Source organism: Psittacula echo (assembly GCF_963264785.1).
Source record: "Psittacula echo genome assembly, chromosome: 5".
Lineage (NCBI taxonomy): Eukaryota > Metazoa > Chordata > Aves > Psittaciformes > Psittacidae > Psittacula > Psittacula echo.
The window spans coordinates 50,876,787-50,897,936 of record NC_137739.1 but is presented as its reverse complement, the minus strand read 5'-3'; positions in this window follow the sequence as shown (position 1 = coordinate 50,897,936).

Below are 21,150 nucleotides of genomic sequence, written 5' to 3'. Positions count from 1 at the left end.
TGAAGATGCATTGTAGCAAGACAATAGCTAAGGGACAACATTAGAAGTACTCTGGATTGCAATTTATTAGCCCTATGTAATTTATCAAATAAATGCTACAGATACACTTGAAAAATGTCAAGGTGTTCATGTTGCTTTGTTGTTAGACCTTTGCCATTCTTTGGTTTCAGGTTGTTCATTTCTTGTAAGCTTAATGCTAATGCATCCGTGCTGTAAGAATTTATTGGAAATGTATTCTCTGCTATGAGTTTCATGTTAAAAGTAGTTGCAGATTCCAGAGGGCTGCCAAGCTGTTGGAAGTTTCCCTTCTGCTATATGGCTTTTATGCATAGAGGGAAGGGGGAGCAGGACATTGTTCTGGTATTCAGAGCTACTTGTCTTACCAGTTTATCGTTACTTGCCTTTTATCTCTGCCACTTTACTTTCTACAACTGACTTTCACTGTAAGGACTATTTCTGCAGAAAGAGATGAGCTCCACAATCTACCACACCCCTGTAATAAAAGGGATGTAGGATAGTCCTTACAATATCAATTTCCAGAACTACCTATTATGCTGGTTTTCCTCTGTACCTGAAACACTACAAGTGCTTGCTGATGGGGGCTGCAGTAGCTGAAGAAGTCTGAAAGGTAACCACAGGTGAAGCAAAAGCAGGGGAAGTGTTTACTGTCTTGTTGGCATGTCTCAACACCTTGACCAAGATGTTTTTACAGATGCTGGGCTGATCTACACTCCCTTTCCTCCAAAAGGACATACAGAAGTGTTCTTAAGAAGATGACTTTATGTCTTTGTTAAACATATCTTTCTTCTCCACTTTCAGCTAGAGCTACTATTACAATATAACACTGAGGATACCTTCCCTCATAAGATATTTTCCTCTTGAACGGCTTCTGGCATCCAGAATCCTGTGTAATGAGAAGCACTGCTGTGGTACTGCTTACTACAGCAACATTTCTTGCTTAGCAAAAGGGCAGTTTTGCATCTGAACTGGGCAAAGGAATGGTTTAGATGTGCAAGTTCACTCCAGAGAAGAATTTACTGCATAGATAGAACTATACAGAAGCATTTTTGAAGGACATTTATATGATCCAGTTCACCATCCTCCAGCATATATAATCCCAGTGATATTAAAGGTTTGCCTGTGAAAGGACTTTAGTGCTTTTGTGGAAACACCTTTACTGCTGGCACCTTATATGTGGCATAGCAAGAAAAACTATTGTATGGCAGAAAGCATTCTGCCTGGCTGTCAGTCCAGAGCTCTTTATTTTGTGAGCAGTTTGAGAAAATCTGCTTCTTCTTTTCTTCTAAGAATGTATCTCTGACCATAAGCAAACACACTGCCATGAAAATGATAGAGTGGATTCTTCATTAGTTCAGGCTCACCAGCAAGCATGCTGTTTAGTAAACATCTCTCTCACCTTTGAGAGGTCTCAGCACCACCACCCCTGCTCGTTCACCCAGTCAGTGGAAATCCTACTAACATCAGTCATGCATGAATGCCATAGCTGGATTCTGGGATTTGTTACTGGAGTCACACAAGAGTAAGAAAAGCAATTCTCTTAGGATAATGTGAACCCCTAGTGTGGTAGTAGATAAAGAGAACCTGGATTTGGGTTACACAATGGTAATTTTGTATAGGTTTCCCTGTTGAGGATCTCTTGCACTGAATATAACTGCAACCCATTGCAGGATGATATATCACAAGGTTCAGATGAAATTCAGTGAACCCCACACGTGTCTAATCTGCATATATTAAAGCTGCAGGTGATTAGGAATGGCATTGCTTAATTAACTAACCCAGAACATGTTTACCACTGTTCCAGGGTATGGCTATTCCACCTTACCAACATCAACAAGCTTACTGAGCTGTAGACTGGCAGGAAAAGAGAAAATGACCATGGTGTGTCCTGCTAGAGAGAAATCGCAAAGCATTTCAGGCTGCCAGGGCTCCTACCTGAGCTGCATCTTTTCTGCCCTGATGTTTTCAAGGTGCATGCTTTGAAGAAACGCTTAAAGTCTCTGCAGCCATCCAAGACCTGAAAGGATAGCTTGGTTTCCATTGCAAGAAGTCAGGACAGACTTGGGTCCCAGCTGCAATACAGAAAATTTCCCAGATAAAATGAGGGAGAAATTCTGTCTCCTCATTTATGCTTACCTGAAAGTTAATCTAGAGATCTTTCCAGGTTTTGCCAGCATCCAATAGCCTGTGTTTCACCCTTCGCCTGAGTTATTATGGGGTTCCAGTTACAAGATAAAAAAAAGATAATTGTACAGCACTGTAAATTTGGCATTAACTATTTGAGGAAGATGTCTAAGCATCACTTTCAACCAAGAATATTTGTCACCCTTAGGAATGTTTCACATTGCTGCACCTTGCATGAGAGATGTAGTAAAACATTGGAACTTGCATTACTGTGCTGTTCTGCAATGTGTGCATGCTCGGTTTCTTTGCTTCAGGCTCCTCTGAGTAGGGAGCGATTCATCTCTAGGAGGCTAATTTCTTATAGTTGAGTGCTGGATTTTAATAAATAAACCCAAAAGTGAAGTGCCCTTTTGAACAGCCCTCGTACCAGCAGGTAATATCAGTAATTTAGGAAACTCAAACCATTCACCATTCCATCCAATGTATTGCGATCAGTGCTGGATTATTTATTTATTTTTTAAAATACATCATAAGTTATCTCTTTTGTTTTAATTAAGACTTTAAAAAACCACTGAGGAATTTTAACTGCAGAATGCCAAAGATGCATTATTTGAAGGAGAAGTAGTTAAAACCCTGAATAAATTGTTTTTTGATTGATGAGTTTACAAATCATTTGCACCAATAAGAACAAACAAAACATTTTACAGGGTAATGGAGCCAAATCATCTGTTCCTGAATGAAGATATGGAGAGGGGCTTCGAAAAGGGAAAAAAAATGTCTCCAGAAAGATTCCCTTACAGATGGCATTTGCCTTCCCCCATTAAAGCAAGTGCTTCCCCTAACCCTTCTTGCTGAAGGCCTGCTGAGTACTTCAGGCTTCTGCAGCCATAGGAATCTCCCTACCCTGATTTCAGCTATAACATGAACCTGTATAATCCCCTAATAATTGCTTGCTACCTCAAAGCATGGCAGGAAGTGATGAAAACTATGCACAGCCCTGCAGGTTGCTGAGGATCCAGGCAACATGTCCAAAAGTGCTGGACTACACATTGCCTTTGTTGAAAGCATTGCTCTTCTAGTCCAGATAACATGCTTCTATGGCTAGGAAAAGGATTTTATGTCCTATTGGATAATCTATCCCACCCAAAAGCAGCGAGACCCAACTCAAGTGGTCTTCAGGAGATGAGTTTTCTTGTCATTGCTTCCTAGGATATATGGATTTGATTTCTTCTGACTCTAAGCACTACCAGATGAGGGAGAGGTGGGAGTATGCTGTAGAAAGTCTAATGATTGAGAAATAAGGAAAAAGAAAAAGTACATTCAAATAACTGCCTCTGTAGATCTTCTAACAAAACTGCCTTATCATGGGCAAAACACTTAAAAGTAACAATGAAAAGAATAGGCATTGTTTGAAGCTATTATTTAGAAATCATCTAAATTTTTAAAGGTTAATTAGTGTAATTTACCCATCTTGGTTATTAAAAAGGGTTATACATGAATACTAAACTTAAGAGTTCAATCTATTTTATTTCCACAGTTGATTCATCCACATCTGTTTAGCTTTTTATGACCGTCTAATTGATTTGTAGAATTCTGTCCAGTACAGATGGGCTACTGTTCATGACTACTTTCATACCATTTCTATTATTGTTGCTCTGATTTTTATTCAAGGCCAAACAGAGGGGAATATGAGAGCTTGATGTTCACCTAAACATAACAATGACATTAAATTTCTATTTGGCTCTGAGAGAAGAATGGATTTGTGGAGACAATCCACTATGAATACAAATAAGTTGTTTATACATAAATATAATGAAGTTTCTTACTTAATTATGACCTATTTTACTGGTTCTACAATGTGCCCTGTTGTTATGAAGTTTTGTAGCAACAGCCAGGCTAAATCAATTGTCACAAACTCATTTGGCTCAAAACTAGAATCATACCCCTACAAACACTTGTGCGAGAATAAAAGCTATTCCTCTGTAGCCTGTTCTATGGTAATTCTAGTAACTCTGTATGTAGCCTCTCATACAGCTTTACATGCATACACTACATTATTTTATACACAGTTCATACATACAGAATTTTGCATTTGATGAAGACTTTCCCACCACCCTTTGAGTTGTCAAAATGAACAGAAACTGGCTAGGTGTTTTACACCAGAGAGTCTCCTTTGGAATTCCTGCAAGGAAGGAATTGTCTCCACAACCTAAATTTTAAGGAGTTTGTTATGGTCATTTTTGTAACGCCACAAATGTGATTAATTACCAAGTCCTTGTGAAATCCTGGCCTGTAATCCTACCTCTTGCTCTATTTAATCTCTGAGTCTTCTGAGTACATGGGGAGTAGTTTGAATAACCTGCACAGTAGTTGTCTTCGTACAGAAGAATTATTACCAACCCCAGACCCTGAATCATCCAAATCATTCGAAGAGTGGAGAAAGTGCCCCTAGTTACCCAGTAGTCCCACCTCTGCTCTATGTAGTTATAGCTTTGTGCATGCAACCTGCGTGCATAGTGGCAAAAAACCAAGATGCGCGCAGAATTATTGCAGTAACAAGAGGTACTCTTTCACACCAGTTATTTTGTAGACATCATACTGTAGACGTTTGCTTAAGTATGCCAGCTACGTGGCTTGACCACCACACAGGGAACTAACAGCTACCACTGACAAGTCTGAAGAAAACCAGCAAGGAGTTTTACCAACCAGATGCTCCTCTGGCTAACAGATGTAGTATCAAGCAAGCTCAAGTCCTAAACTACAGCCTTTGCACAAAACTTGTGAAGCAAAGAAAATGTATGGATTGTGTCTTTCATGGTACATTAATTTTTCAGAATATGTTGTCAGCCAGTAATAGCGTCATAAAATGGGAGAGGAGGGCAGAAAGAGCCTTCTGTTTAATACAGACTAAACTACTGTGGTAGTAAGGCAGCCACTTCAGACAGCACACCTAAGCAGATTCTACTGCCTGTAACTTTAGTTACAGGGTACAGCAAGAAACATCACGCTTGAATCATCTACCACAGCTTAACACGAGATAGCCAAATACAGGAATTTCTCGGTGCAGTAGAAAGTCTTCACTGACACATTGTAAAAGCTAAGTACAAAAACATTTCTTACATTGTGGAGATGAGAGACATTCTCCTTTACACTGAACACTCACAATTCTTCATTATTACATGTCCCAAGCAGCAAAGCAGGAAGAACACTGTAAAATGAATATGCTTTGGCGTATTTAAAAATCAGTATCTTAGAAGTTGCTGGTGCTAATTTCTTCTTACCCACAGAGAAACAATACTGATACATCCTCCAGCACAGGTTAAGGGAAGCATCAGTTCCAAACCTACACTTACAGAGAGTGTTTCATCTCTGCTTTGGTTTTACAACAACACATATGAAACAACAAACTGTTCTGGCCTGTGAATTCTGCTTAAGTACAATAACATTTGTGTATATAGACTTTTCTTTCAGCTGTGCCAAAGTGTTTCACTGAGTGCCTGTAGTGCAATTACAAAGGCAAGCAAGCAGCAGGGAATGAGAAAAATAGGTATAGCAAAGGTGAAAAGCTATTTCAAATGCAATTTGAAACAAGACAGAGAGTCAACAAGAGACAAAATAAGGTTGTTCTAGGAGGTGGAGCTGCAGAAGAGAAGATGCTTACCAGCACAGATAGTTGTGAAGGTAGAAAAGAAACCAGTGTGATACAAGATGGGCCAAAGGAGAATGTCAGAGATTGACCTTGTAGGATGCGACACAGAAGGGTTGTTAGCACAGAGGAGATGAAAACAAAGAAAAAGCAGTTTGACAGAAGAAGAAGGAACCAATTCTGGTAACGCGAATCTGACAGGCTCCTGCTGCTGCAGGTTACACAGACACCAAGAAGTCTAAAGGGTATCAGGTCATTAACTGCACAGAGGAGAACTGTTTCTGTGCAGAAGAAAACCAGACTATTAGTCACTCAGAACATCTCACATCAGTGCAAAAGGTGTTTCTGACTCCTAATGACACAGAGCCCCACAATTCTGCCTGTAAATGGCTACAGGCTTCAGGAGCTGGTTTTCTCTCAGTTAATATCAATGTTGCAGCTTATAACCGAGGTTTGGGGCTCTTGGAAGATTCACTAAGGAAGGAATTGGCTTTGCAATCTAGTTTTTAGAGAGATTGTTATGGTCATTTTTGTAACTCCAGAAATTTTATTTATTACAAAATATTTGTATATCCTTTCAATTCGTCAGCCATCCAGAGACTGCTGTGTGACAATCATAAATTTTACCTGTTGCTTCCTTCTGAGGTAATAGATTTACTACAGCAAGAGTTAGAAAAACAGGTTTACCACGTACTAGTTGCCAAGAATATAGCATATGTTCATGGCAAGAAGGAAGCCCTGCCATCCTTCCACAATCCAGTGTTCCTCACCATATCCTAGCAGATTCCCTAGGACTCCAGGTGCTTTGTATTTATTTTAGTCACTCCCACTCTTGACAATTTAGCTGCTAACTTTCTTAGCTGCTCTCCCTTCCACAGATTATTGCTCTTGTCCTCTCTTTTTCTGCCATGCTTTTGGTGATCTTTTCATTATTCTGTGCTTGGAATGCGTGAAAAAGCCACCTGGGATAAGGGAAGTCCCTGGACTTCTCCAAATGGGTCTATAAAAGGGTGATATAGAATCAGAGAACCAGGTAGGTTGGAAAAGACCTTTGAGATCATCAAGTCCAAAGTTTATCAAAGGACTGTCAAGTCCACCACTAAACCATGTCACAAAGGTCCTCATCTGTATGTTTCTTGAACAGTTCCAGGGATGTTAATTCCATCACTTCCCTGTGCAGCCTGCTCGAGTGCCTGATCACCCTCCTGGTGAAGAAAGTTTTTCTTAATATCCAATCTAATACTCCCCTGACACAGCTTGAGGCAGTTACCCTTGTTCTATCACCTACTGGGAGAAGAGACAGACCCTCACTATAACCTCCTTTAAAGTAGTTGTAGCGAGCAATAACGTCCTCCAGGAGCCTTCTCTTCTTCAGACTAAGCAAGCCCAGTTCCCTCAGCCATTCCTCATAAGACTTGTTCTCCAAACATGCGGGTCTCTGTTTTAAAGCAAGGCACCACACTGTAGCTTCGTGTGGGGTTCTGAAGTTGATCAGAAGTCAGTGAAGGCATGAAATACAGAGGGGTAGAGACACTGAAAACCAAAAAATTCAATTAGACTAAATACAAACTTCAATGTTCTGGGAGAAAGGATGTTTACGTGGTCACAGTTCTCTGCTGAGATTCAGCAGGGGCTGGAACAGTGCCTGCCACACTCACAAATGGTGCTATGATATACTGTATCTGGGACAAGAATAAGCCGACTTTCTAATCTGATATTGTTTCAGTAATGCTACAGAGTAAAGATCCCTGAACTATACTGTATTCTTCTGCTGCAAGACTTTAGGTAAACGGGTGCTGCAGCTGAATCCAAAGACAGTTTTACAGTTGCTGAAGCCAAAGCAGTTCAGGCAGAGCTATGCTGCGGTCAGTTTCACCATGAAATGTCATCACGAGCTCCTCGAACCATTGGTGCTCTTTTGCTGGGCTCTGTTTTCCCCCATGGATCCCTGCCTAGCGCAGTTCCTCGTCCCCCCTGGCCCTGCTCCAGGCCAGCCGTACCGCTGGGTGTCACCGCCTTCTTCTTGCCCTTCATCCAGATGGGTCTGACAGCAGGAGCAAGATTTGACGTGGGAAACCCTTCCCAGCAGCATAGGAGAACTTTTGTTCTGATCTGAACCTGTGTGGCTGCTGAGTTTGTAGTTGTTTTGTTCCTTTTCTTTTTCCCCAGTAAAAAATTATTTTTAAAAACCTTGTTCCTTGTGGAAGGCATTTCTGGGAGCATTTCTTTAATGGAAAATGAATTACTACCCAGTCAAAAAACACTAGTTATACTGTTCTATCATCTTAATACTTAGAGGTCTTGAAGGAAAAACAAAAAGCAAACCCCAAAAACATATATATGCTGTTTCTATCTGTGTTTATTTCACTGAAATAATGTCTTCAAATTGAAAGGAATGAAGGGGTGTGGGAAATATTGAAAAGTCATGAATCAATTTCAATCAATTTTAATTCCAGTATAAGAGGAAGTAATGCCACTTGTCGAAAACAAAGCAATCATTTCTGACAGCTAAATTTGCAAGAGACTTATTGCTGTCTGGAGAGAGGTAAAGCTGGATGCTTCTCTGCTTCTACCTCCACCTTAATTGACTTTCAGTGCTGTTTGATTTATTCTAGTGAAGTTTCTGTATGTCCTGTAACTCCTACTTTTGTTCCCTCAAATCCGCACTGCCACACAAACAGAATTGCTTTTTTCCCCAGAGTTTTAACTTGAAACTTGGACTTGGGTTTGCAAAAATATATGCAGATGTTTTGTGTAAGTACTTTCCTTTATGAAAGATATCTTGATATGAAACACTTGTTAGGGAATTTTAGAATGATAGTAAGGCCAGAATAAAACTAAAAATAAGGATAAAATTAGAAAGAGTATCAAATCCCACTTTTGTATCATTGTGTTCTTTTTTTTTACAAGCTGACTTTTCCGGCCTATGTGTACTTTCTGGTTGAAATAAGCTAAAATCCTGTTACACATATATTCATCCCATATAATTTATTTTGGCTGGTTGTTGCGTAAACATTTTACTGAATGATTCCCCCGATATCTCTGAGGGTATGGATTTTACATTCATATATTGAAAAGTTAAACAATTTTACTTTTGCTACTAAAAAAAAAACCTGCAGGAGCCTCCTCCTTTGAAGGAACACCATGAGAACTCAGCCCTCTGGGAAGGTTTACAAGGAAAATCCCCCAGTGGGTTTAGGATCTTGGAAGGGGAGACCCACAATGAAGGAATTTGACCAAGTATCTTCAGGGTCTCAACAGTGGGTCGTGGCTTTTGCCTTTTCGCTTGTAAACTGGTTCCTCCACATAACAACAGGCTCACATAAACCACAAAACAAACATCTGGATGGCAAACAACACTGAACACCGGCTTCATTCAATAAGCTATTCAACACTGAGTTTTTTCGTTACTGATTTCAAGTTTTTGAACTGAAGAGGAAAAAATTCACTGCTCAGCATAGCTGCTGCCTTATTAACATAGGCAAGACTGTGCTGTACTTAAAGGTTATTTTCTTGTAGACTGCACTGTTGCCTTTGGCAGCGGTAGGACTTGAGGGACATGTGTTTCCTTGTGTGTGTGCTGGAATTATAACCAGCAGTGACCAAATATCTTTGTCACTGTTTGTCGTGGTTTAAGCCCAGCCACGCAGACGCTCTCTCACTCCCCCTTCTTCCTCTCCCGGGCTTCCGGAGGGATGGGAAGGAGAATCAAAAGAATGTAACTCCCACGGGCTGAGATAAGAACAGTCCAGTAACTAAGGTATAACACAAATCACTACTGCTACCACCGATAATAATAATGATAAGGGAAATAACAAGGGGAGAGAATACAACACCTCACCACCCGCTGACCAATACCCAGCCCGACTGAGCAGTGATCCAGCTCTTCTGAGTAACTGCCCCCAGTTCTACATCCTGGGCATGACGTGCTGCGGTATGGAATACCTCTTTGGCTAGTTTGGGTCAGCTGTCTTGTCTCTGCTTCATCCCAGCTTCCCCTCCTCCCTGGCAGAGCATGAGACTCACGAAGTCCTTGGTCAGACTAAACATTACTGAACAGCAACTAAAAATATCAGTGTTATCAGTGCTGTTCCCAGGCCAAAAGTCAAAAACACAGTGCTGCACCAGCTACTAAGAAGGAGAAAAAAATGACTGCTACTGCTGAACACAGGACACTGTTATAAGTGATTCTGAATGTAGATGTTTGAACATTGATATGTATTTATCTTTCATTTATATGTGCAACATATCTTTTCATAAGACAGTTTGAAGCAAGTCATGGTTTCTACCAAAGACTGAATAATGAAAGAGGTTAACAGAGTCCAATTTCAATCTAAGAGGTTAATAAGGGTCTAGTTTCAAACCCTGAATCCATGCAGCAGGGCTGCCTATGAACAGGTCTCATCCACACCCCTTCTCATCCAGAAGCCCTGGACTCACATGGGCATTGGAAAATCCCCAAGGCAATAGCAATGAAAGGGCCTGGAAGTTTTAAATTTGGCTACAGATGTCAAAAAAAAAAAAAAAAAACCAAAAAAAACCCCAAAAAAACCAAACCAAAAAACCAACCAACCAACCAAAACCAACACAAAACCAAAACCAAACCCAAACCAAACAAAAAAAAAAAAAAAAAAAAAGAAGGCTAAACAAACCAAGCTGAGTGTAGTACATTTAGATTACACAGCGGTAGGAGAGGATTTGGCTTGGCAAATTAGAAATTTTGAAGATAAATTCACTTACTGTATTTGAGCAGATAGATACCATTATAGCCTTGCCTTTTCTACAAAACATGTGTTTTTCATGTTTATTCATATGCACAAGGGAAAAAGTCTTGATCTGTGCCTCTGCGCCCATTACTTGTGTAATTCCTCACAGCGCAGTGAACGCAGCTGTAAAGACTCCTTGCATCATTAAAGACTCATAGGATGGGGCCCATCTTTTGTTACTTATGTTGAGACTGAGATCACTGTAACGAGGAACTTTCACAACTTTTAAAATACTGAGAAACAAGTATTTCATTTTAGATTTTGCCCCTGAAGTCCATCATTACCGGTTAACTAACAGTTCCCTCCAAAGAGAGCCCACAAAGCAGAAGTATATTTTCAGACATTCAAGAGCCTGTCAACGTGACACCCAGTCTTCCAGGCAAATTCATTAGGCCAGAATTAAATACTTACTGTGGAGGAAAATATAGGAAGAGAAACTTCAGCCTTTGTCACCCATACTTTTGTTAACCTAGACTTTGCCAGATTTGCAGCATGTCACAACCGGTGCTTGCCGGGGCCATTGAGGCACGAGGAATGCATTTGCTTTGTGAAGTAGTTTCCGCTTGCATGTGACAAAGCAGCTAGCTGGCTAGTCAGCCTCAGTCAGTGTCTATTTATGGCAAAATGTCAAAAAAGAATGTCCTGCATTTGTGGCTCAACAATAATGAACATGGCTAAATCTGAAAATGAACAAAGGGAAGTGAACAGCTTTTTAAATCCTGAAGAACATTCGATTCTTGGTGTCCTTTTTGTTCTGATTGTTTGGGCTGAAGGCTGTGAAAGGACCACCTGTTGGGCTGCCATTTTGGGATTGTGTTAAATGCAGTGATTGCATGAAAGAACACTTTCCAAAATAACCTGGTATTATTATTCACTTATTTTATAGTAAATCTGCATTCAGAACCTGCAGGAAAGTATAAGGCTTTTTCTCTAAGTGAAATCTAAAGCTGTAAGTTCTCTATAAATGTGCTTACTGTGGATGCATGATTTTATAGTGACAATCATGATACTTTAAAAGCTCAATTAAACCTTTGATGCAGCAGTGAGTTTCCCTGTAACAGAAAACTAATCTTTTGCAGTAATAAATATAAGATGAAGGAGAGATGAAGTTACACAGGGCTGAATATCTCTGAGGACTAAATTAGCAAGGACTACTTGAACAAAATGTAACTTAAATATTTATTTTGCTCTTGGCACAAACTTGAAATTTTTAGTGACACCAATTATTTTTAATGTCTATAAGAATGTTCTTGGGTGTAATTTGCTTTTGCTCAAAAGACTGCATTGAATTGCGTTAGAATCTTACCGAATTTTTGAGAAGGTTACCATAAACCAGTATAAACATTTAATTTAGAAATATAAAATACATATTCATTTTTCTAATGGCCTGTTTTTTTTGGTAAAAGATACTTTATACAGTCAAGTGATAATGATTATTTACATAATAAAACCAGGAGAAATGTTGCCCAAATTAAAAAAAAAAAAAAAAAAAAAAAAATCTGTTTTATAAACATCAAATCATACAGCTGTTAGTTTTTAAGTTGAGACAGGTGAATCCTTTCACACAGTTTAGTATCTTTAATATCTTCATATGAATTTTAGCTGGGAAAGAACTTTAGAATTGGAGCTGGGTTATACAGTTAATTGGAGGGATAGCAGAGAGGGAAGTCTACACGAATAGCTGGATATATTTCCAGCTGCTTTCACCAGTTTCAATCACCAAATTTATAGCTAAAACTCAGGAGTTAAATCTCTTGGGTTTTGCATATTTTTCGTCCTCAGAATAGTGAAGGCAGTTGTACATCTGAAAATGATCTATAAATACATTAGTTTAGTATACATAAGGGAGAGCTTATTTCCTGGAACCTCCTGTGTATTTTATACTAGCAGAAATGACCCTTAATGTATCAGCACCACTACCTTTAAAAGTTAAAACATGATTTTAAATAAATGGGTTAAAGTGACTTTTAGAAAATTATAGTTTTGTTGGCCAGAGAAATTGCTAGCCAGGCAGATTTTTACATGTGGATTGAGCTATATTTCCTGCATTAGAGAAGAATGAGTTTTTATGTGACTATCAGTTCAGAGGGAGGAAAAGGTGAAGTGGAAGAGCATACAATGCACAAGTATAAATTAATGTCTGGGTTTATTGTTCACCATGCTGTAGAGTATGTACTACACAGAGCTATTCTATTAGGGAATTATGGAAACTGAGGCTAGCAAGCAAAAATTACTTGTGTCTGAATAAAAATATGTATCTTTGGGAGACACACAATATATTTGGAACCCTGAGGGTTAATGAGAGGTAAGCTGGTGAAGGGGGGAGAGGAGATAAGGGAAATAACAGAAGCTGAATAGATGAAAGAAGTGATTCAGTGGGAAGCATTGTTGATCACAGCTAGGTGTCAGAAACAAACTAGAAAAATGGGAACTGCTTTAACATTGGCAGGAAAATAATATATATAAAAAAAGAACTTATACCACCTACTAAAAAGGAAAAGAAAATAAGAAATAATAAAAGGCTTTCAGGCTTTCTTTGGGACATGTCTATGAAAAATAATGCAAGCAAGTACGGAAGAAAGCATTGAAATGGAATCTTCTCTGAAGGTATCTTTGGGAGAGGGGCTCATTGTCCCATCCTTTTCACATCAAGAATTTAATTTTGCATTCTCTTTGTCAGTCTTGAGATATACAGTATGCAGTTATTCTACGCTGGTTACTTTTTCTTTCCTTTCATCCACTTAGGTAGTCTATACTGGCAGAGAGATAGCCAGAATTCGAGAAATCTAGCCATGAATTAAATCATCCAGCTCTCCCTTGCCAATCTGATTTTTACCTACATTTTGAACTTACTCAAAGGCAAAGTGGGACCCTTTTTTCCTGAATACTAAAGCGAACTGCAGTTCTTCTATTTCCCTCATTTTTCATTCCTATTTTTAACATCTCTTTTTACAGAAAAGTTACCTCTCTGGAGCATCCAGGTTTCATTATCCTTTCGCTACACAGGATGCAGATATACCTTACAGAACTTGATCAATTATTTTCTGATCTTTCAGTTTAGGCAACTTGAAGAAAAGGTACCAGCTTGTATTTTCCTTCTGGAAACACCTACACTAAAATGTTGTTAGCAGAACATTAAAAAACCCAAAATGCCTTTTGCTTTTTAGTGCCAGGGACATTCTAGTTCCTATGTATGTATTCTGTTTACACCCATCCCCCATGAATTCCTAAGACAGTTTTTCTTATATTAAGCTTCCTTCTGGTGCCCATAGCAACACCATCTAGTACTGAAATGTTCCTGCAGGATTTGCAGGAGTCCTTTCAAAACAAGATGCTGATTCTGCAGTTATTGCACACCCAGCTACTTATATCAGATTCATTGTCTGAGCCCTCAGTTGCTGGTGGAAGGCAATTCAGCTGACCATTGACCAGCCTCAACATCGTTTGTGATGAAACGTTAGGTATGTTCTGGTTTGTTTGGATTTTCTCCCCACAAAAACAACTAACTTGTTTATTTTTTGTAGTTTACTTAACTGTGCGAAAAAATCACAGAAGGCGGCGGGACTTGGAATTTGAGATCATTCTTTGTTTTATTTTTATTTCTTCATCTGCAAATGCACTGACATGCAAACTGGCATCTGCCTGCTAGTTCTTCAGGAGCCACTTTCCGCTCTTGAGGGCAACGATGCAAAGGGGGGAAAAGTACACTTGGCTAAAAACCAACCTGGGAGAAGTTAATAGGAAGTCCCAGTGGCTAGCTCCTGCAGCCCAGGAGCTTTTACCAGAGCTCGTTCACTGCGAGCCTGGGTCCCTTGGGATACTTGGTAGGGGTCAGAGCTGCCCATATTGAGCTGGACCTCAGTAGGCACTGCGGATACATGTGGTGAGACAAAAGGAAAGGGCCTATGCCATTGCCACTGCTCCTGTTTCCCTGCATGTGTTGAGACTGAGGAGATTCAAAAACAGCTGTGGGAGCCGATCAGCCTCCATGCCTTTCCCCTGCATGCTGGAGATGCCAGCAGAGTCCAGAGAGGTGGAGAAGGCTGAGGAGCTACACTAAGGTGTGCTTGAAGACTCTTAGCCTCCTGTTCCAGGTCTTCAAGCTGAAGATGACAAACGCTGTTCCCAAGCACAAGATCCATGCCCATTGACAGTATCAGCCATTAACATGATTTTGTCTAAAAAAAGAATAAAAATAAAAGGGAAGGATGAGAGTAGTGATTGACACTACACACTTTGTTCATTCATTCTGAACACGGCATTTCATTTAAATTCTGTGTTGTGCCATGCTGTGTGCTAGGAAATGTACCCTAGGATAATTTTAAAGCTATAAAAGTTCAGTAAATGGAGACTTCCCGGCAGGACTCAGCTATTAAATCTTTGTTGGAAAGTGGGAGCCACATCCATTAAAAAAATCATATTCTGGTGAGACTAATCACATCTTTGCACTGCTAAAGTATGCTTGTATTCAGATGTTAATCGCATAAATATTTGGCAGTTATATGTTGTGTAGAACAAATGCCACAAATTGGCAATGTTAAAAAAACCCTTATCATTGAAGTTATCTTGAGAACATGGAAATATCTGGGTCATGTTCAGGGTGATGGCAAAACATTTGCCACAGTGAGGCAAGAAGAATCCCTTCCCTAGCCATCATTTAGCAAGAGAAAAGTTCACCCAAAGTGCAGCTGCACTAACCTATGTTGTGCACAATGGCACAGGCTGAGCAGTGCTCTCTCCTTTGAGCAAGTGGGGCCTGTCCAGGCACCGTCCCCCTCCCTGGGGACCACACCGACGGCACTCCAAGAGGGAGCTGGATGTTGCCAGTGGATGTAAAAAGGACATAAGGTTTGGGCATCCTTTATACAGAAAGTGTACAAGGGATAAGAGCCCACCCAGACCTGCTGGTGCTCTGAGAGATGCTTTATGTGCTGCTGGCAAGGAGTCAGATTCAGGTGTGCAGCAGGTTTATGTTCTCAACGGAAAAAAAAAGGTCTGGTAAAAGGGAGAGCTTGAAACTCCTTTGGAGGAGATGGGTCACAAATTATCCTTCCATGTGTTGCCTTTAGGAGAGTCATCCCAGAGCAGGAGTAAAACTGTATAGTGTCCTAAGGTGCAGCATGGACAAGTTTCTTCCTTGCAACCTTCACACATACTGTGCAAAAGATATAATTCAGAGTAACTAATAATTTAATTCTAACTGTAATTCCAAATTTACAGCTTGTTAAAGAAAGAAAAAGTTCTTTATGAGACAAATATCCTTTTCAGCTTGCAAGAAGTGAATGACTTCTAACATTACTATTAGACAATCGTATTTTCATCCGATGTCATCCTTCCTACCTAACATTAAATCCCCCATTAACAGCAATTAACATCTTATTCAGCCATTGGTATGCCTGCTTGGACAAAATCAGTATCTCTGAAAATTTTTTTGTTTCACGGATGGCAACCTGGTGAGCATACCTAGCCCATAGAACAGTTTCTTCCACCCTCCTGGGAATACTGCTTGGGCAGAGGAAAGAAAAATCTGAGATAATACTATGTGTTGTAGGACTGGAGGGTTTCAGGAAGGAGGGAAGGACAAATTTGCAGCCCAGCTTGGATCTGGTAGGATTTCTTTGATCGTTTGTCAAGAAATGCTGCATTAACATCTACAAGCTTAAGAGTACCAGGTTGGAATTAGAAGGGACATCCAAATGTACTGAATTGGTTGATCCCAGCTGGCACAGACAGGACTTGATAGGAGTTCTAAACAGTACAGAAAAACAAAATGCGGACATTTGTTTATACACAACACAGACTATAAAAATAATTTTTATAATTGATGTATGCTGAATCTTAAGTTTTCATTCTGGTTTGTGTTTTATTGTTTTTGGTTTACTCTCCTTTGTATCTTATTATTAGGGAATATTTCTTTTATGCAAAGGAATCCTGATGCCACACAAATCTTCGAGGAGAAATGAATGTTTTTCTTGTCATGAGCTGTAAGTAGAAACTGCAATCTGAAAGAATTGTTTATCCTCCATTTCTTAAGAAAACTTTCCTTGTGGAGATGCATTCATCCTGCAAAGTAAACAAATCAGCCAGTTCACACCAGGCTGCATCTTCCTTGTGTTCGAGATTCTGTGGTTTGCTATTTAGGTCTCAGAAAGGTCCAAGATGTAGGGCCCAATTCATCAATGCATTAATTTTGGTTTATGCTTGCATAAAGCTGTTCCGTTTGAATTAATTTAAATTAGTATTAAAACTTTTCAGGACACATGCTGCCTCTTTCTGAATGCCTAGAAAGTCCCTGGAAAAACTCACAAAGAAATTTTTCTCAAGGTAGTTTCTAATGATAATAATAAATCACATCTGAAGTTGTTTGTGTATATGTGAAGGCAATGGATACTTAAACAAAAAAAAAAGAAAGAAAAAAGAAAAGAAAAAAAGAACAAAAGAGCAAAAGGAAAAAATACCAAGTGCAAGATATTATTTAATTCGAGAGCCCGACAACTCAGGGTTGTCAGGTTGTTTTCAATGTTAAACCTTGCCCCAGTTCTTAATCCAAACTGGTAGCCTGTGCTTCTTGAAAAGGAGATCTTAGCCCCCCTTTTGGAAAACTCTTCTACTACCTATAGGTGCTATGAGAGAAAATCTGGCCTTTTGCCCAGTTATCGTTCCCTTTAAAAAATTCTCTCTGCTGATAATCAGAATCAATATTTACCAAGTCAAGAAATGCCATTCCTTGTCTGAACAATCTGTATGCTTGTAGCCAGTTACAACCCATCCCTTTGTTATCACTTTGCTCTGCTGAACAAAAGCAGGTTCTTAAAATGACAAAAAATCAGAATTGTTGGTAGTTTAAGTTATTTTCGAATAAGTAAAGCAGTAATCAGATGTCTGATATACAAGTTTGGAGAATGAAGCATAGTTTAATAGGAAAGATGAGTTTTCATCCGCTGAAACCACAAATGCTGTGTGGATTAGTTGCTTTTAATCCCATTTAACTAAAGCTCCCCATTTCATTCTTCTAATCTTTCCTCATAAACAAATCCTTCCAACTTCTCAGTCATGTTTTCTATCCTCCTTGGAATTCCTCTCTATTTGTCTACATATTTTGAGCATAAAGAGAGGCCCAGGGTGAATGTGGGATTCTAGGAGGGACTTCGTCAGCTTTGTGCTAAATCCATAATTAAAAAGGGTTAAAGTTAATATATTTAAGCTACAACAACGAATCCACTTGATCACACATGACAACAGAAGTATTTATAATTATAATGATTGTCTTACCTCTCAAATGGTCAGACTTAGAGTGTTTAATCTGCACAGATTTGTTTTCTGTAATGAAGATATTAAGGATATTTCCCAGGCAGTGCAAATTTTGCTTGAGTTGGGGAAAGAGAATTATTTTTAAAGGGTTTCAAAATCCTATGCCCTGGTGATTTTGGTCTGCAAATAACAACCTCTCTCTTCTCTGCCTTCACTTTAACACTGATCTTTCTGTGTAGCAAGACCATACCTTACAGCGGTAGCCTCTTTACGCAGGCACAGAGCAGGCAGGACGATGCACAGTAGCAGCAGCAGCTGCAAATAGTATTTTGGAAACGTTTTGGTGCACTTTTACTGAAATAACACAGTGAAAATGAAGAAAACCCATGTGTTCATTCCATCAAGCATTAACTGAATGTTGAATGCAAACAGAGTTTGCCTGTGTAAATTTTATGATTTAAATGTCCCCCAAACTATGCCAAAAACCCAGCTGCATACAGGAACCTCAAAGCTGTTGACTGCAAGGGCGTTAGACTCTGAGACACCACAGATCATGATTATACAACCCTTATCTGTTTGGTTTATTACCTTTCTGACCTATAACCAAAGCTGAATATATTTTTAAAGTCAAGAACACTATCCATGCCACTTGTTTATTAAAAAGGAGCATAGCCCCTGTTCCAATTACATTCTACGTTTTGACAAGCTGTCAATAAACTTGCTCCTTCTGTTACCACCAATGGGCATGAACATACCACTTCAGAACCCCTCTCATACATTGGGACCCCAACAGGGTAATGACAGTTCCCACCTTACAAAAAGTCTCTGATGTGGAAAGCTTCCCCTGGGCACAAGTTCTCACTACTTTGTATTGTCAGATTCACAGGCACAGGGTTCAGAAAGTTTAGGGTTTGGGGTTATTTTTTCCTTGCCAGTTATGCTATGGAATTAACTAAGCTGGCTAACTCATGAAAATAAATTGTGTTCTCTCTGAAGACTAATTTAGCGGTACAAAGCACATATGCTTGTGTACATTCCCCCCCCACACACACACCTGCATAAGTACACACACACACATTTACATGAGTAGATTAACTGCATCTAAAAATCAATTACTTATCTGTATGCACACGTGTTATTAAGATTTATGAAGACTATGCATAGATTTAACTACACGTTCTGCTTATGCTTTTAAAAATTTGAATCAAAGTATGGTCCTGATGCACTTCATCCCTCTACTATTTACCTACACACCATGAGCATGTTCATTTGTATGTGGTATATACAGGTGTCAGAGAGAAAATGTATGTAAGTATATCTGTCTATATATCTGTATATGGCCATCATGCATTATTTATAAAATGAGTTTATTGCATATACAAACAATAATTATTCTAAACATGCAATTATATATCCATATTTGTGTGTCTATATAGATTTTTTTGTCCTTAATGGAAAACTTGAACTGCAAGCAGCCATGTCAGAACTCAGATGGTTAACATTCACTTCTTGCTGTTTTATTGCATATTACTGTGCGCTCCTGAGCAGCAGGAGCAGATTCAGGCAATTACAATCAAGTCAGGGCACACGCCGTGGCTGAGCAACACGATCATGATGAGGATACTGATGAGGCACTTATCGAAAACCCCACATCATCCACACTCATCAGCCACAACATGTCACCCCAAATGAGGCATCAGCTGCCTTCAAATGGCTCATTGCACACTGTTTACAGCTTTCTTTGGACCCACTTTTGATTTTGCGGTCAGGACTTAGTTCAAACAGCAGCTGACTGGCACTGGCAAGCCTCGGGATTCAGCAGAGATGACTTCCAGGAGTCAGGAGTGTTTTGACACGGGGCCTGACCGACACAGAGAAAAGGTCCCAGCTCAGTCCCCCCCAGACACTGGTCCCTCTGAGAGGAGGGGAGAATTATGTTGGGCAAGGAGGGGCAGTGGGAGAGAGGGTGAAAGCAAACAAACAAACAGTCTCATAGCACTGTCTGATATTTTCTATTTCCTGCCTCCATGCTAACGAGTGGCCAGCCATGGGAATTCAGGCAGAAACAATTTGGATCAGATTCCTGTCATTTCTGGGACACCCTAAAGACACTTTCACAGTGTAAAATGGTCCTTAAAATGCGGATGTAAATTATGGGTTCTCTATTCAAATTTGTCTTTTTGTGGGAATTGCAGTAAACTGGGCAGAAAACTTCTCCTGGGCCTCAGACCTTTCCCCATTATTTACTGGGATTCAGGAAGACCATTCTTTCCTATTTAGTTCTTTCTGCAAAAAGCAAGCAAACAAGAAAGAATTAATGAGGAAAGGTGAGGATACATGGATGGATCCTAGAGATCAGCCCTCTGCTGGAGTGGGGGTCAGGGATGACCTAAAAACGAACAACTCCAAATTAGAGAGACTGAGAGAGACTTCCTCCAACCCAGCTGATTGGCACTCAAAAGAGGGGTTGAGAGACTCACTGGAGTTGGAAACACCACATCCAGACCCTTGCCTAAATCAAGTGGAGTGAGAGCTCTGAGGTGGAGATTGGTTACTCCTGCAGAGCATAGCCCTGGGCTAAACTAGAGCTGAGACGCTTTCTCCTACCACCACTGCCTAGAAACAGGTATTTCCGCAGCACGGATTAAAAGTAATTTGTTTTAACAAATAGAGATTTTTCTGATGAGAAAGTGCTGCATCACGGAGTCCCTGACACTTTGCCAAAGAAAGGTGAAAGGACTTTAGGGTGAACAGAAATCTAGTCCTTGAACTTCAGATATTAGTTGATGTAAACATATATTAATCCATTACTGTCAGTTCGCATCAGTTTATGTGACAGACTGGAAAAAATGAAGCTATTTTACTTCACCACTCTTTCTCTTCTATCTCATAAATATATATATAAATTTATATATATATAAATAATTTATTAATTTATGGCAATGACAAATATCAACATTCCCAGATAATTGGCTTCTATACCAATTAAAAATCTTATTTTACAAATAGACCAGCTTATGAACTGAAAGCTGAAATTATTCACCTGGTTTTAGACAGCCAGCTCAGGCCTCTGAAGTAAATCATTAGACAATACTTCCAGTTCTGATTGTTCAATTAAGATGTAGGAATATACCTATATATAGTTACCTTTATGGGTGCTGTCTGCAGCCTGCGCTGTCTGCCTCAATAGTTTTCAAATTCTAGAACGCAGCGCACTCCCTCCGGATGCCAAATTGTAACAGCATACTGCATCATGAAAACATCTGAAGCAAAAATAGAGGATCCATGCAGGTTTCCCTACATTTGCACATACATCTGAGAGTTGTTTTCCTTGCTGCTTTCATT